Here is a 15,882-nt window from a genome sequence, read left to right on the forward strand (position 1 = left end):
CTGATCAGGAGCACAGAAGCAGATATACTTACCTGCTATACTCCACCGTGTATACTATATGTGCACCTACCTAATGTACCTACCTGCGTATATTGTGTGATTAAGACTATTATCACACTCACTTGGTGTACCAACCTGTGTATATTGTGTGATTAAGACTACTATCACACATACCACTACCCGGAATGTGTATATATTCAGCCACTAGTGGCTGCGTCTGTGTTTGAATACTACACTCACTGATTCCAATGGGGTTTTGATACCACCAAGCTGTAACCCGCACATATCATCAGGGATATTTGCTTACACTCCAACGTGAGACCTGGCACATATATTTTACTTTCGCTGCGCTTTTTTGGCTCACATGAGTCTCATTTATCCTTGGTACTTAGCGTCTGTATTTTAACCTTGAGTCAAGACTCTAATAAAGTGTTTTAACGTGCACAATTCACTCATCACTATATACACCCTTATTCCTGTCCCCTGTATATTGTGCATCTGCAGAGTGCTCTCCATTGGGGTTCTATTCTACCCACAGTATCCATTCATTATTCACCCCAGATAGTAGCACCTCGGAGAATATAGATTTAGCAGTTGCGAGGGTTCCCTTCCCCTTCCCCTCCCCCCACTCTACCCTAGTGTTTATTTATTCTATTTTTACAACCATTTGCTAAGGCACTGCCCCTTCATGTCCTGTCACAAGCCCTGGCACACCCCTTTGTCAGCCCTGCCCTCCCTCTTGCACATGTCAGTGCAGGAGTGCTCATGAATATTCATGAGCTTCCACTGACTGACAGAAGCAGATGAAAAACATATGCCATATCTAAAGATGTCGTCAAATTTTGCCGATCAATACATGGAGAACGAATTGACTGGCAGCTATACAGTTTTTTAGGTAATTAGAGATTGCCCACATAAAACTATTGAATTAAAAAAATAAATAAAAAAAAAAAAAAAAAGACTGAACTGCAGCTTTAATATAGAAAATATATAGGTATATAATAATATATTTAAACTTTCACATGCAGCTACAGTATGATTAATCCTCCAGCTGGTAATCTCACCCATCCCTATTAACCACTTCCCCTCTGCCATGCCTCTTACCCCTTCCCTTCAACCATGACACAAACCCTTCCTCCCCCCCGCATTTCTCTAATCTGTCACCCATGCCTCTTGACCTCCTCCTTACCCATGCCCATTAACCAACGCCTCTCAATGCCCCTTTAATGTGGGTATAGTTAATTGTAAAATAATTTTCATTAAAAAGTGTTTCATTATTATAATTGAAATATTCTAAAATGTATTTGCTTTTTTACATTTTATTAAGAATGAAATGCATTTGTATAAGAAATATGTCTCACTATAAATTACCTTGAACATTTTGACGACTGGATTTTTGTTTTCTATTGGGTGTTAATATCTTGATGATTATTGTTATCACGATAAATTACTTAATAATGTTATGGTGGGAAGTTACAGACCAGGTGATTCATACAAGGGGATTACATCATAACCAATGCTGTAAAATGAAGACAATCCAGAGCATTTACACGGGAGAAACCTTTCTCAGTAAGAAAACCTCCTCGCCCAAGTGTTTACACAGGGAAGGATCATCTTCTGTGTACAAAGTAGAAAACAAATATTTGTAGCTATATTGGTCCTTTGCCCTATGTAAAAAATGAAAAAATACTGTAGTAGGATATTTTCATTTGATCAATAATGACCTTTGAAACCTCACAAGATTTGACTTACACTGTCACACCTAAAGATACCATGTAAAGTTCAAACGTTTGTGTATAGTAAACCATCCTGTTACAATAAAAATATCATACTACCTACTGTTTTATTTAATTCTCCTTCTCCCTCTGTATGTGTGGAGATTGGGGGGGAAATACTTTAAGATGAAGTGTAGCCTCCTTACGCACTATGTATACATAGGGGAGAATCCTATGTGGGAAGAAAAAGATTACCTTACCAGGTACTATCATTAGCACACAGAAGAGGAGCCTTTTGCTTGTATACACTGTGGAAAAAGCTTCTAACATAATGGGAGCATCTACACACCCACTGGTCCATACAGAGTAGAAGCCTTTGTCTTCAGTAGACTGTGGAAATCAATTTAGCCAAAAGGTACCACTCCTCCTACAGAGGCAGCCGCCGGTTGTCGACCATTTCACCCAAGGCAACCTCAGGCTAGCTGTGAGATTTTGGAAAATTATCACGTGGGTTAGCCACGAGTTTAATGTGGTTTGAAATTTACATTTAGCATTGTCTGCAATACCGGCCAGAAACTAAAGTCGGCAATTGAGAGTTATTGTGTCTTACAAATCTAATTGCAATGCAACCTGTCACGTATTCCCGTTCAGGTGTGAACGATCCAATATCACACATGTGTTGTACTGTACAGTATACAACAATAGACAAAAATGCTCAACGCTACAGTACATCCAATGTGACAAAATACATACTGCAATACTTCAGTGCTGATATTCTCATGAGTAAGGGTCATTTAGTTAAACTCTTTGGCCAAAGCGTTATAAGCCTGCAGCCACGTCACGGCATGACCAAATTGCAGGTCCTAACACTGCCTGATAAAATTCTCATGTACCTCTGTGAGAGGGAGAATAACCACATTGGGTCTGTCATAACAGGAACATGAAAAAAAAGTGTGTGTGCTGTGCACGCGCATTCTAAGTGAAAGTTCTTTGTCTTTTGTTACTGTTTTGTCACAGAAATTGTATTTGTGATGGAGATGTTTCTAATTAAAAAGCAAAACACAATTTCAGTGCCAAAACGCAAATAAGTTTGACTTAGAACGCGTGTTTTGGCTATTTTCATGTCTATATTTGTGTGTGTGTGTGTTTGTCTCTGTGTATCTGTGTGCGTGTGTGTGTGTCTGTGTGTGTCTGTGTATCTTGAGTGTGACCAGCTGGAGATACATGTCAGAGTGGCTGCTGTGTGATCAGCACTCTAATATCCTGGACGAGAAGCGGGCAGGGCAAGCCTTCTGGAAGCAGGTCCCTGCACCTAGTGAGTAGGTTGATGCAACGCACAGCAAAGAGGGGGTGACAGCAGGTCTGGCAAAAATCTTCTTTATTAAAGAGGCATTAAAATGTGGAAGGCTGCAACCTTCTACGCGTTTCGTGCAATGAAAGTTGCACTTTATCAAGAAGTCAGTTTAAACATGGTATGACGCACTACATAGGGACAGTCTGCCGTTTTGGCGCCAAAAAACACTATTTAGAATTTGCATAAATGTTTAATTATACACAGCTGCGCCAGCGCTATGCCAGAAGTGACTAACTACCTGTTCAGATCCTGAGACATCCGCCTGCCAAGCACTCCTGCTCTGTGGTACGCACAGCAGGGCAATGGAGGGCGAAATCTCGCGAGATGCGTTCCAGGGTGGTCACGACTGCTCGCGCATGCGCAGTTTGCCTTTGGTAATAAAAAGGAAATCCCGATCCCCTTAAAGGGGACAGCTACTGTCCTGTATGTGCGCGCATGCGCATGAGTGGCTCTGTGAGTATAGATACAGCAAAAGCGGCAAGATATTGGTGTAAACGACCACCACAAGGGAGACAATAATGGAAATGCCCCATAAACCTATGGAGACACCCATAGCATGTACCAACTGATGGGGGAAGTGATACACCAACTGTATGGCACATAGAGAGTTCTAAATTGTATGAAACTAATTTAGGCAGACTGTACCCCATACATACAAAACATCTAATAATTGTCAAATTAAAAACAAAAATTTAATCAAACAATATAAAAAAATATATATAAATAACTATAATCCTAACTTATACCTATATTAAAACCATTCGTACAGCCCTCCAGAAGAACAGAGGAAGAATTAAACAGAAAAAAGTTGTATTCAATATTTCCTTGTACACTATGTTACAGAATCAGGACAAATCAGAAAAAACAACTCAGAAAAAACAAGCATATGTATCTGAAGCAATTCTCCTTTGTTAACCTTATTACAACCTTCATAAGTCAATAAAGTTGTTTCCATTGAGTGAAATATCTCGCCCAACCTAATGACATAAACATTAACATTGCATATTGTTTTTCAATTTTGGTACAGAGTTGCTAACTTTTCGTGAGCTAAAAACATTTCTTGTTAACTACATGATTGTACTGCTTTATTTGGAACACTAGAACCATATTGTATAGTCATGATAATATGATCCTCAACCAGACATAATTGTTTTACTTTTGTTCCAAATTAGATGAGAATTAAAGTGTCTATCTATTAATGTTTCATTTCAGAAAATGATTAATACTCCATTCAATATTTATTCCATCAGGAAAACGGGTTTTTAGCGTGAAGATCCAGTAGGACTCTCTACAGTCTAACCTTTTTACCAAATCTCCTCCCCTCATTTTGGGTAAAATTCTCTCCATTCCCAAGAATGAGAAATTCTCAATACCCCCCTTCACACACTCAGAAAAATGGTTGGAAACCGGGTGTACCAGGTCTCCTTTTTTAATTAATCTAAAGTGTTCTTGCATTCTAATTTTGAGGGACCTCGTTGTTCTTCCGACGTATCTTTTCCCACAGCCACAATTGATTACATAAACCACAAAAGATGTATTGCAATTAATGAAATCTCTAATTTTGAAACGTCTGTGAGGGCTGTGGGAAAAGACATATCTGGAAGGTTTCATGTACTTACACATATTACAATTATTGCATCTGAATGAACCTTTAGTCCTAAAGGTGTTGATATCAATGTTTACATCTGGAATTACACTAGGAGATAGATAATTAGAAATAGTCTTGGCCTTCCTATAGACAATTTTAGGACCCATTTTGGTATACTCTCCCAGGATGGGATCCATGCGTAATAGGCCCCAATGTTTATTAATTATCTTGTTCACTTGGCCACTGGCTTGACTATATTGTGTAATAAACAAGGGGGGTGTGCTTCCCAGTCTATTCTTATCACTTTTCTGCCCAACCTCCCTCACCCTTGACTCTCTGGTGGGGAGTAATGTACTTCTTTCTTTTTTAATTATTTCCTCCACTATGGGTTGGAGGGTCTCCCTGGTATAACCCCTTTCTACAAACCTATTGGTGAGCGCCTCAGACTGAGTCTGGAATCCATCTAATGTGGAACAATTCCTCCTCAGTCTGAGGTACTGGCTTTTGGGGATGCCAGTAATCACCGATCTGGGATGAAGGAGGAAATAATTAAAAAAGAAAGAAGTACATTACTCCCCACCAGAGAGTCAAGGGTGAGGGAGGTTGGGCAGAAAAGTGATAAGAATAGACTGGGAAGCACACCCCCTTGTTTATTACACAATATAGTCAAGCCTGTGGCCAAGTGAACAAGATAATTAATAAACATTGGGGCCTATTACGCATGGATCCCATCCTGGGAGAGTATACCAAAATGGGTCCTAAAATTGTCTATAGGAAGGCCAAGACTATTTCTAATTATCTATCTCCTAGTGTAATTCCAGATGTAAACATTGATATCAACACCTTTAGGACTAAAGGTTCATTCAGATGCAATAATTGTAATATGTGTAAGTACATGAAACCTTCCAGATATGTCTTTTCCCACAGCCCTCACAGACGTTTCGAAATTAGAGATTTCATTCATTGCAATACATCTTTTGTGGTTTATGTAATCAATTGTGGCTGTGGGAAAAGATACGTCGGAAGAACAACGAGGTCCCTCAAAATTAGAATGCAAGAACACTTTAGATTAATTAAAAAAGGAGACCTGGTACACCCGGTTTCCAAACATTTTTCTGAGTGTGTGAAGGGGGGTATTGAGAATTTCTCATTCTTGGGAATGGAGAGAATTTTACCCAAAATGAGGGGAGGAGATTTGGTAAAAAGGTTAGACTGTAGAGAGTCTTACTGGATCTTCACGCTAAAAACCCGTTTTCCTGATGGAATAAATATTGAATGGAGTATTAATCATTTTCTGAAATGAAACATTAATAGATAGACACTTTAATTCTCATCTAATTTGGAACAAAAGTAAAACAATTATGTCTGGTTGAGGATCATATTATCATGACTATACAATATGGATCTAGTGTTCCAAATAAAGCAGTACAATCATGTAGTTAACAATAAATGTTTTTAGCTCACGAAAAGTTAGCAACTCTGTACCAAAATTGAAAAACAATATGCAATGTTAATGTTTATGTCATTAGGTTGGGCGAGATATTTCACTCAATGGAAACAACTTTATTGACTTATGAAGGTTGTAATAAGGTTAACAAAGGAGAATTGCTTCAGATACATATGCTTGTTTTTTCTGAGTTGTTTTTTCTGATTTGTCCTGATTCTGTAACATAGTGTACAAGGAAATATTGAATACAACTTTTTTCTGTTTAATTCTTCCTCTGTTCTTCTGGAGGGCTGTACGAATGGTTTTAATATAGGTATAAGTTAGGATTATAGTTATTTATATATATTTTTTTATATTGTTTGATTAAATTTTTGTTTTTAATTTGACAATTATTAGATGTTTTGTATGTATGGGGTACAGTCTGCCTAAATTAGTTTCATACAATTTAGAACTCTCTATGTGCCATACAGTTGGTGTATCACTTCCCCCATCAGTTGGTACATGCTATGGGTGTCTCCATAGGTTTATGGGGCATTTCCATTATTGTCTCCCTTGTGGTGGTCGTTTACACCAATATCTTGCCGCTTTTGCTGTATCTATACTCACAGAGCCACTCATGCGCATGCGCGCACATACAGGACAGTAGCTGTCCCCTTTAAGGGGATCGGGATTTCCTTTTTATTACCAAAGGCAAACTGCGCATGCGCGAGCAGTCGTGACCACCCTGGAACGCATCTCGCGAGATTTCGCCCTCCATTGCCCTGCTGTGCGTACCACAGAGCAGGAGTGCTTGGCAGGCGGATGTCTCAGGAGCTGAACAGGTAGTTAGTCACTTCTGGCATAGCGCTGGCGCAGCTGTGTATAATTAAACATTTATGCAAATTCTAAATAGTGTTTTTTGGCGCCAAAACGGCAGACTGTCCCTATATATAGTGCGTCATACCATGTTTAAACTGACTTCTTGATAAAGTGCAACTTTCATTGCACGAAACGCGTAGAAGGTTGCAGCCTTCCACATTTTAATGCCTCTTTAATAAAGAAGATTTTTGCCAGACCTGCTGTCACCCCCTCTTTGCTGTGCGTTGCATCAACCTACTCTGTACTGGATTCTACCCTCTGGCGACAGCACGCAGATTGTGAGTAACCCTGGTGATTAACACATATATTTGTGAGTACTACTGGGGGCCAGCCCAATGAGGTTAGGGGTGGGTGTTTTTATGCAACTACCCCTGCCTTCAGGGTAACTGGAGCCCTTCCTATAGTTGTACTGTATTTATGTCCCAGGAGGTTACTTCAATACTTACTTTTACATTACAAGTAATGGGACTACATACTTGAGCACCATATTACTCTTCTATATCCCTGCACCTAGTGAGGCTAGAGTCTACTCCCCAGGCCCCCAGTTGGTATTGTACCTCGTTTTGTGCATCTTTGTATTGTCTGCTGGCGTGCCAGAATAAATCTAATTTTATTCAACAACCTTGTTCCGTCTGGTGCTAGTTATCCCGGTGGTTTCGGTGTAAAAGTACTGGTCTCCCGTGACAGTGTCTCTGTGTGTGTCTCTGTGTTTCTGTGTGTGCGTCTCTGTGTGTTTCTCTGTGTCTGTGTGTGTGTGTGTCCATGTCTGTGTGTCTGTCTGTGTGTGTTTCTGTATGTGTGTGTGTCTTTGTGTGTATGTGTCTGTGTCTCTCTGTATGTGTCTGTGTATGTCTCTGTGTGTATGTGTCTGTGTCTCTCTGTGTGTGTCTGTGTATGTCTCTGTGTGTTTGTATCCGTGTGTCTGTCTCTGTGTTTGTGTGCGTCTCTGTGTGTGTCTGTGTTTATGTCTCTGTGTGTGTGTGTGTTTCTGTGTTTGTATGTGTGTCTGTGAGTGTGTGTGTGTCTGTGTGTGTGTCTCTGTGTTTCTGTGTGACCGTGTCTCTCTGTGTGTGTCTCTCTGTATGTGTGTGTGTTTGTGTCTTTGTGTGTCTGTGTGTCTGTGTGACTGTGTGTGTGTGTGTCTCTGTGTGTGTGTGTAACAGGGGAGTTATCCCTGTTCAGGTAATGTGCCTCTAATCCAGCAGTGTGGAGGTTAACTGCTGGTAGTCAATTAACAAACACCACCTGCCTGATTAGGTGGCTTAGAAAAGTATGTCTTTTGAGACAGGAAGTGAGACTCCTTAGCTCACACCTGAGCTGAACTTGGAGACAAGCAGTCTTGAGCCCTGCCATAAGAAACAGCAGATCTGCTTTCAAGACACAGGGGAAACTTCTAAACCTGAATGCTGACACACCCTGAGGAAAAGGGAGCTGAACGAGGGACAGAGAAGATTTTCCCTCCAAACCACAAGGAACAGATAAGACTTTCATTTATAAGACTTTTTTTATATTTGTTCATTTCATGCTATATGTTTGGGGCTGGGAGACATGCTTATCTAAGTTAGTTGTGAACTGCATAGTATTTCACTAGAAATACTCCCAAGTGAATAGAAGCTTCGTTTACTCCTTGTTTGGATGGTTTCCTGATGTTAAGGAAACAGAGGCAATAAAAGGCTTATTTAATTTCACTATCAGTCTCCCTTGCATACCTCTGTGAGCGTCCGCCTACAGTGTGTCTGTGACGGTAGGGCAGCTGGCATCATAAAACTGGGATGCAGCCCAGCTAGCTACCCCTAAATCTATTTAACTTGGCCACCTATGTAAGGCTTATGTTGGCCAAATGTACTTTAATATCTGGGGGGAGAACAGGGAATGTATAATGCACTATGTATGTAAGCCCAAGCATTTTATTCCCTGTTAATGCAATCCCCTAGTCTAGTTGATCAAGCAATATGAGGTAAAGTGTTTTGTGACCTATGTGTATGCACTGTGATGTGATTTGGGAGTCAGCCATGTAAAGTGTAAATTGGATTGTGTGCTCATTTCTAAGATAGCAGACTTGTAATGTGATTTGCATGTGCACCTTTCTATTGAGGGGACTCTGTGATTTAATCAGCAAAGATTCCTGCAAAGAAATGTGGATTGAGACAAAGGCTGGGAGCAGTGAGATGTTAAAGGCATTTGGTGAGTGGGAAAGAGTGGACAATCTGGTATGGGGGTGGGCTCTTAGCACGCGCTTTGGCTATTGTGACACCAACTTAATCCGTGCTCTGATTGGCCAGCAGCCTCTGTCCCATGCAAAGAATAGCCAAAGAGGACTATATAAGAGGTGCTTCTGATTAGAGTTTGTGTAACCCCACCTCAGCCCCGCGGTCCGGTCCCGGTTTGTGGCGAGCATCGGCGTAACAGTATGCTCGGCCAACAAAAACCGGACCGCGCCGTGGCGGGGGTAGGCAATTTTCCAACTGAAGTTATGTCTCGGCCTGCGTACCAGTCCCACTATGAAGGCCAGTATCTGTGTGAAATAATAGCCCTGACTGAAGACCTGTATACGTATGAAGGTTTAACCTATTTGCAAAGACAATGCCGTTGTGATCTCTTTATTAAGGCTTGCTGCATCCAGAACTTAAAACAGTCTCTAGCCGATTGTATACGCTCCCCTGATTCCCCTTTAACCTGGGATAACGTGTACCCTATGGAACTGGCCGACGCCCAAGAGGCACTCTATGCCCTGGCCTCAGCACTGGACATTCATCTAGTACAACGGGGCGCCCTCCTCATGTTGGCTCAATCTCAAGATATACTCCATGTACTTTCCTTAACACTTGACATTTGCATAAAAGAACGCTGCTGCTTGGCAGATCTCCTATGCTGCCAGTCCTGTTGCTAAACCTGTGGGGGTACCTCCCTCTCCTAAGAATGGCCAAACCATCTCTCTGTCGCTGCCCACTAAGGAAGAAGCTGCCACGCTCCCTAATCCTGAGTTAACCTCCCTAAATTCTGTCCCTGAGGTTATTCCGGTCTTAACCCCTGCTAGTCAGGCCTATGAGTCCCCCACTGTAAATCCCTGCATTCCCCAGTGTGTCTTCCCTAGCACCAGAGAATGAATCCTGTTTGCCCTCTTTTTCTAACCCAAAAATTCTAATCTGTTCCCGAGGTTTTTTCTGTTTTAACCCCTGCTAGTCTGCTCTGTGAGGTCCCTACTGCTAACCCTAGTATTCCGCAGTCTAATGTTAGGTCCCTAGGGCAAGAGGCAGAACCCCCTATGACCCCATACTCGGAAACTAGCTTCTATTTCCCTGATTCTCAGGTACAGAGTAATTTAACCCTTGAGGTTTTTCCTATGTTAACCCCTACAGGTCAGCCCTATGCCCTATGAACCTCCCTTGGTAAATCCCTGTAGTCCGTCAGTCAGGGACACCTCCTTAGCCTCAGAGAATGAACCCCTTATGTCCACTGACTCAGCTAAAATTCTCAGGGCTACGCCCCCTGAACTTTCGGCAATAATACTGGCTCCAGTTAAGAGTATTCTGGAGCCGTTTGTCTCTAAACCTGTTTGCAGAATCCCTACTCCTAGGTATTTCGCTGACCCCGTCTGTCACTCAGAGAGCTGAGACCCCTGCTTCTGAGCATAGACCCCTTTTCGTGGAATCTGTTGTCGTTTCTGATGTCCCAGACACTCTTTCCCAAATACCCACTTCAGAGACCAGCACAGTCGTGGTTGCCCCATTTGCACTGTCTGTGTTCTCCTCTTCTCAAATCCTAGGGTTTAAAGCGAACAGTACATATTATGTCCCTTTCCAAGTGACCCCTTCTGTGATCAGCGTATCTGCTGTTGCTCCCTTAGTACAATTAAAGTTAGGGCCCTCCTATTTGGAGGATCAGGTTTTCAAGTTTGAAACTTCCCTTATCCCTGATTTTGTAAACCTGCAGTCCCTTCTAACTGTAGCTAAAATTTCTCCAGCAGCCGCTGAGTTAAGCTCTGCCGCTTCCAAATCTTCTGTTGTAGAAGCAACCTTTTCTAGCTTACTTCTGTTTTTCCTATCTGTTATGCCTATCACCTTTACTAAAATTTCTGTTTTGCAAGGTATTTCTCCTATTAAGTCTGTGATATCTGCAATTCCTTTAATTGGTTCCAAGACCCCTGTCACTGAGTTTCCCATGGAGTCTGATGCCCTCACTAGGGATTCTCAGGGATCCAATTCTGAAACAAGCGCAATGCTATCTGATTTCATTACAGTAGCTAGTTCAGTTCCTGCTGGTTCTCAATCACCCACTTCAGTGACTAGCAAGATGTCCCTTGTTTCTATTGGAGAATCTACCCCAGCTTCTTTCACGGATCATGCCACAGCCTCCGGGATGATTAAAGATGACTTTAAGTCTGGGATGCCCACTCCTTTAATAATACTGTTTCACGCTGATTCGCCCACAGTATTCGGGGTATCCACTACTGACTGTATGTCTACTACCACGAACTCTGGGGTATCGCAGTTGGAACTTTCAGTAATACCCGCTGTGTCCCTTTTTTCAAAAGACCCCGTCTTTAAGATGGACTTGTATTTCTCTGTGTCTCCCACAATACTTGGGGTACTTACTATTGACTGTCCTGTCGCTAAACTAGGGTTACCTCTCAGGAAGGTGCCTGGAGCTACCGATGTTAAGAACCCTATGTTTAAAACAGTAATATTTCGCATTGCTTCTCCCACAGTATCATGCGAGACCTGGGTACCTGGGACCTCCACCCCCAAGCCAAGCTCTTGTTCACTGTTTTCCTTCTCTGTGTTGGAGGTACCCAGCATTAACCACAAGACTTCTATTCCTAAGCCTGTTACACCGTTTACCCGACTTCCTGCTTTCTCGGATAAGATCTGTTTTCTCACCTTTCAAACAGAGTCTTTACTCGCAGGTTTCTGTGCGGTGTCTGAAGTGCCCTTTCTGGATTGCATGTCTTCATTCTCTAGGACGAGGACACTCATGCTGGACCTCGTTGCTTTGCCTGAGGCGTCCATCCCTGTTCTTGATGGCCCCACTATGGGTTTGGACGTGCTGTCCCCTACTGTCTCCGTGATGCTTACTATGCCCTTCGCCAAGACCATAACTTTGGATTTGATTCCCCCCAAATTTCAGAGGACAAAGGAGGCGGATCCTGCAACTGCATGTACCACAACCAACAATTACGTAAACACTACTACCAGCTCTCTCGACTTGCTTGGGATTGCAAGCCTGGTTCGTATCAAGACTACTGCTCCAATATCTTGCAGTGAACCCGCCCGCCCTATACCCTCGCTAACCACCACCCTGAATTCCTTGGGAGCTAAAGACTCTCGCAACTTCTTACATGCTGATTCCACCAAGGCCATTGTCTGCCCCGAATTCCCCAATGTCATTTTTGTCCAACAATCAGTGTCCTGTGTCCCGTATTCTTGGATTATTACTATGCACTGGATACCTGGCTGCGGCCCTTCTGATGTCCCTATTCCGGAGTCCCCTGGTCCCATTGCCCATGTACCAAAAACCGCAGTGCCACCATTGTCCTTTGTGGCACTCGCCAATGTACACCTGGATTTTGGACCTAAATCTCGCCTGAGACACTTCAGGAACAACTCGATGTCTCCCAGATCTATGAATGGTCCTGTCCACCCAGGCTTCTCACCCAGTGGTGGGTGTACTGTAAGGAATCCCAACAAATCGTGGGCTTTCAACGCCACCTCTCGCCTAAGGAGGTTTAGAAACAACTCCATGTCCCCCAAATCTGTGATGGACCCTGTTCGTCCGGAGTTCTCACCTGAAGGGGGGGGGGGGGGGGTACTGTAAGGAATCCACTCCTGGCTTTGATTATAGCTTTTGCAGACTACTGCAGTTGCAAAAACTTCCTCTGGCAATCAATGGCACATGTGCTGCTTCTCATTGCAGCTTCTGCCTGTGCTACATCATTGGAGGAATACTCACACACCCTCCTCCTGTGATTGGATCTCCGCCCTTTATATCCTGGGCGTTGGCACATGTGTGTCCATGTCTGTGTGTATGTGCGCGAGTCTTTGTGTGTCTCTGTGTGTGTGTCTCTGTGTGTGTGTGTGTCTGTTTCTCTGTGTGTGTTTGTCTGTGTGTGTCTCTACACCCCCCTTCTGCAAACCGTGTCCTCATCTCACTTGTGTCCCCTCCAGCTGTGATCTACTTTCTGTGCTAACACCTCCCTCCCCTACATCCATTATCGCAGCCCAGAAAACATACATTGTGTACGTACACTGTTTGTTATGTGTGTGTATTAATATGTAAGTGCATAGGTGTGTACACATGCACATTTGCACTATTCCCTGATAACTTTCTTTATATACATCACCAGACATAACATAGTTATAGTGGTTTTTATAATGATAGATATTTTAACACATTCACTGCCTTGTCCCCCTCACGTCTCCTTAATGTCTAGCCTGTGTGACAGAGTCACTGTCCTTATGGACTAAAGAGCTAACACAGTGAATAGGTTCCAGTATGCAGGAGGTTACATTTCTCTTTGTGAGCTTGCTGCACCTGGCACCAATTAAGACCACTCCTAAGTGAAGGTTTAAAAGGCAGGAAGTAACCTGCCTAACAGAGCTAGTTTTCCCCCAGGAGGGTAGAGAGACTTCTCCTGGCTAGGAAGGACCCTGGCTGTTGATCTGGTCCACCAGCTCTGCGAGGAGCTCTGCTGTTGGGACCCCAACCCAGGATAAAAGACTGCTATGAGCTGGACACAGCCTGCGCCTGTGACTGTGAAACTCCTTTAGAGAGATTTTCAGTTCCGCGCTAAGATTGCTGACATCCTGGCGAGAGACTTCCAGCTCTGTGCTGAGAGTTTGAACCTCTTTCTGGAGACTTCCAGCTCTGTATGGAGACTGCAAACCCCATATTGAGAGATTCCCTGCTCTGTACTGAGACTGTGAACTCTCTTTTGATAGACTCCAGTCTCTGCCTTAGCCTCCTCATACTTCTGCTTCCAGTCAATCATTTTGTCAGAGTGACTCTGCTTCACATCATGGCGGTGATAGCTGTATTTTGTCGTCTCCAGCTCCATCATCACGTCCTACAACTCCATTCATAAGAGATGGTCTATCTTCTCCAAAGTCCAACACAAAGTAAGCTGCGAACTGAGACCTCTGTAGCTCAGTATTAGCTTCCATCTCTTTTTACAATCATTCACATAGATCACAGTCATGTCTGGTAGTTTGCAGTGCATTTTCAGTGCTGGTCAAAGGATCGTCATTCAATTGTTCCAAATCCACTTCCCCCGTTGAGGGATTCTCACTGGCATAACCAGTTAGAGGGAACTTCTGGGTACCCAACTTCAGCATCGGACCCTCTGCTATTCCATAGGCAGCGCTTATAGTGCCGGCTTCGGATGACGTCACCCGTGTCCGTAGCCATTGCGAAAGTTGTAATCTGTTTTGGAGACGTCTCTGGCTACAAGGGGAGTGACGTCAGGCAAGGGGGAAGGCAGAGGGGCGGAGACAAGAGCAAGGGGGAAGGCAGAGGGGCGGAGACAAGAGCAAGGGGGAAGGCAGAGGGGCGGAGACAAGAGCAAGGGGGAAGGCAGAGGGGCGGAGACAAGAGCAAGGGGGAAAGCAGAGGGGCGGAGACAAGAGCAAGGGGGAAGGCAGAGGGGCAGAGACAAGAGCAAGGGGGAAGGCAGAGGGGCGGGGACAAGAGCAAAGGGGAAAGCAGAGGGGCGGGGACAAGAGCAAAGGGGAAAGCAGAGGGGCGGAGACAAGAGCAAGGGGGAAGGCAGAGGGGCGTAGACAAGAGCAAGGGGGAAGGCAGAAACGGAGAGGAGTTCTAATTTCTGTTTGTATGCTGAATTTACTTTACTTTAAATAACGGGAGACTTTACTATTTTAAAGTTGTTAATATAGTCTGTTTCACTTGACAGACACACAATCACACACATCCCCCCTCTCCCTGCACTCACACACACCCCCCCTCTCCCTGCACTCACACATCCCCCCTTCTCCCTGCACTCACACACACATCCCCCCCTCTCCCTGCCTGTAATGCTTGCGCCACACACCCACAGCAGCGGAGGCGTGCCTGGAAGGCGGATAGTCGGCGTAGCTGGGTCTGGGTTGGAGAGAGAGGATTATTCTTGTATACTTGCCGGGGTCCTGGGTTATAGAGAGCTGCATAGTTGAAGTCCGTAAGCCAATGGTCTGGAGTGGAGAAGACAGGGTAGTTGTAGTCCGTAAGCCTGGGTCGTGGCTTGGAGAGGTAAGCGTAGTCGAGGGTAAGCCGGGGTCAGAGCCAGAGAGAGTCCACAAACAAGCCGGGTCGGTACACGAAGGGTCACACTGCAAGAGAATACTGGGACAAGGCATGGCAGGGCAAAACACACGACAGGATCCGCACAAGGCTACACTTGGTTATGCTCAGCCATGCAATGAACCACTAGCAGGGCCTTTAACCAGGAAGGAAGCCAATAGCACAGGAGGCGGAGTGGGGGCGGGGGCGCGGCCCCAGCGGAGACCGGGATAGGTGCAGAAGACAAGGGGCTCATTAGGGCTTGACGCACAGCTGGGGATCGTTGCGCGACGTCACGCGTGCACGCCGCGCGCGGAGGAGGCGCATCCGAGGAGGCAGAGCTGAGCTCCGTGGCAGTGGCATATGAAGAGCGGGTGCGCGAGCGCTCTGTATCGGGAGCAGGGGTGCGGGCACTGGAGGAGAGGGGAGCGGAGGCAGAGGCAGCTGCGGTACTTCTGGTAAGAGAGGAGAGAACACGCCGCAAGGGACGTGTTCCCCGATTCCTCACGCTGCCCTCAAACACACACTTCCCCCCCCTGTCCCTACACACACACACACACACACACACACACACACACACACACAGACACACTCCCCCCTCTCCCTGCATCTGAAGCTATCTGATTGGTTATAGGCTGCCACATGGTGA

The sequence above is a fragment of the Ascaphus truei genome, chromosome 2 (assembly GCF_040206685.1).
Source record: "Ascaphus truei isolate aAscTru1 chromosome 2, aAscTru1.hap1, whole genome shotgun sequence".
Taxonomy (NCBI): domain Eukaryota; kingdom Metazoa; phylum Chordata; class Amphibia; order Anura; family Ascaphidae; genus Ascaphus; species Ascaphus truei.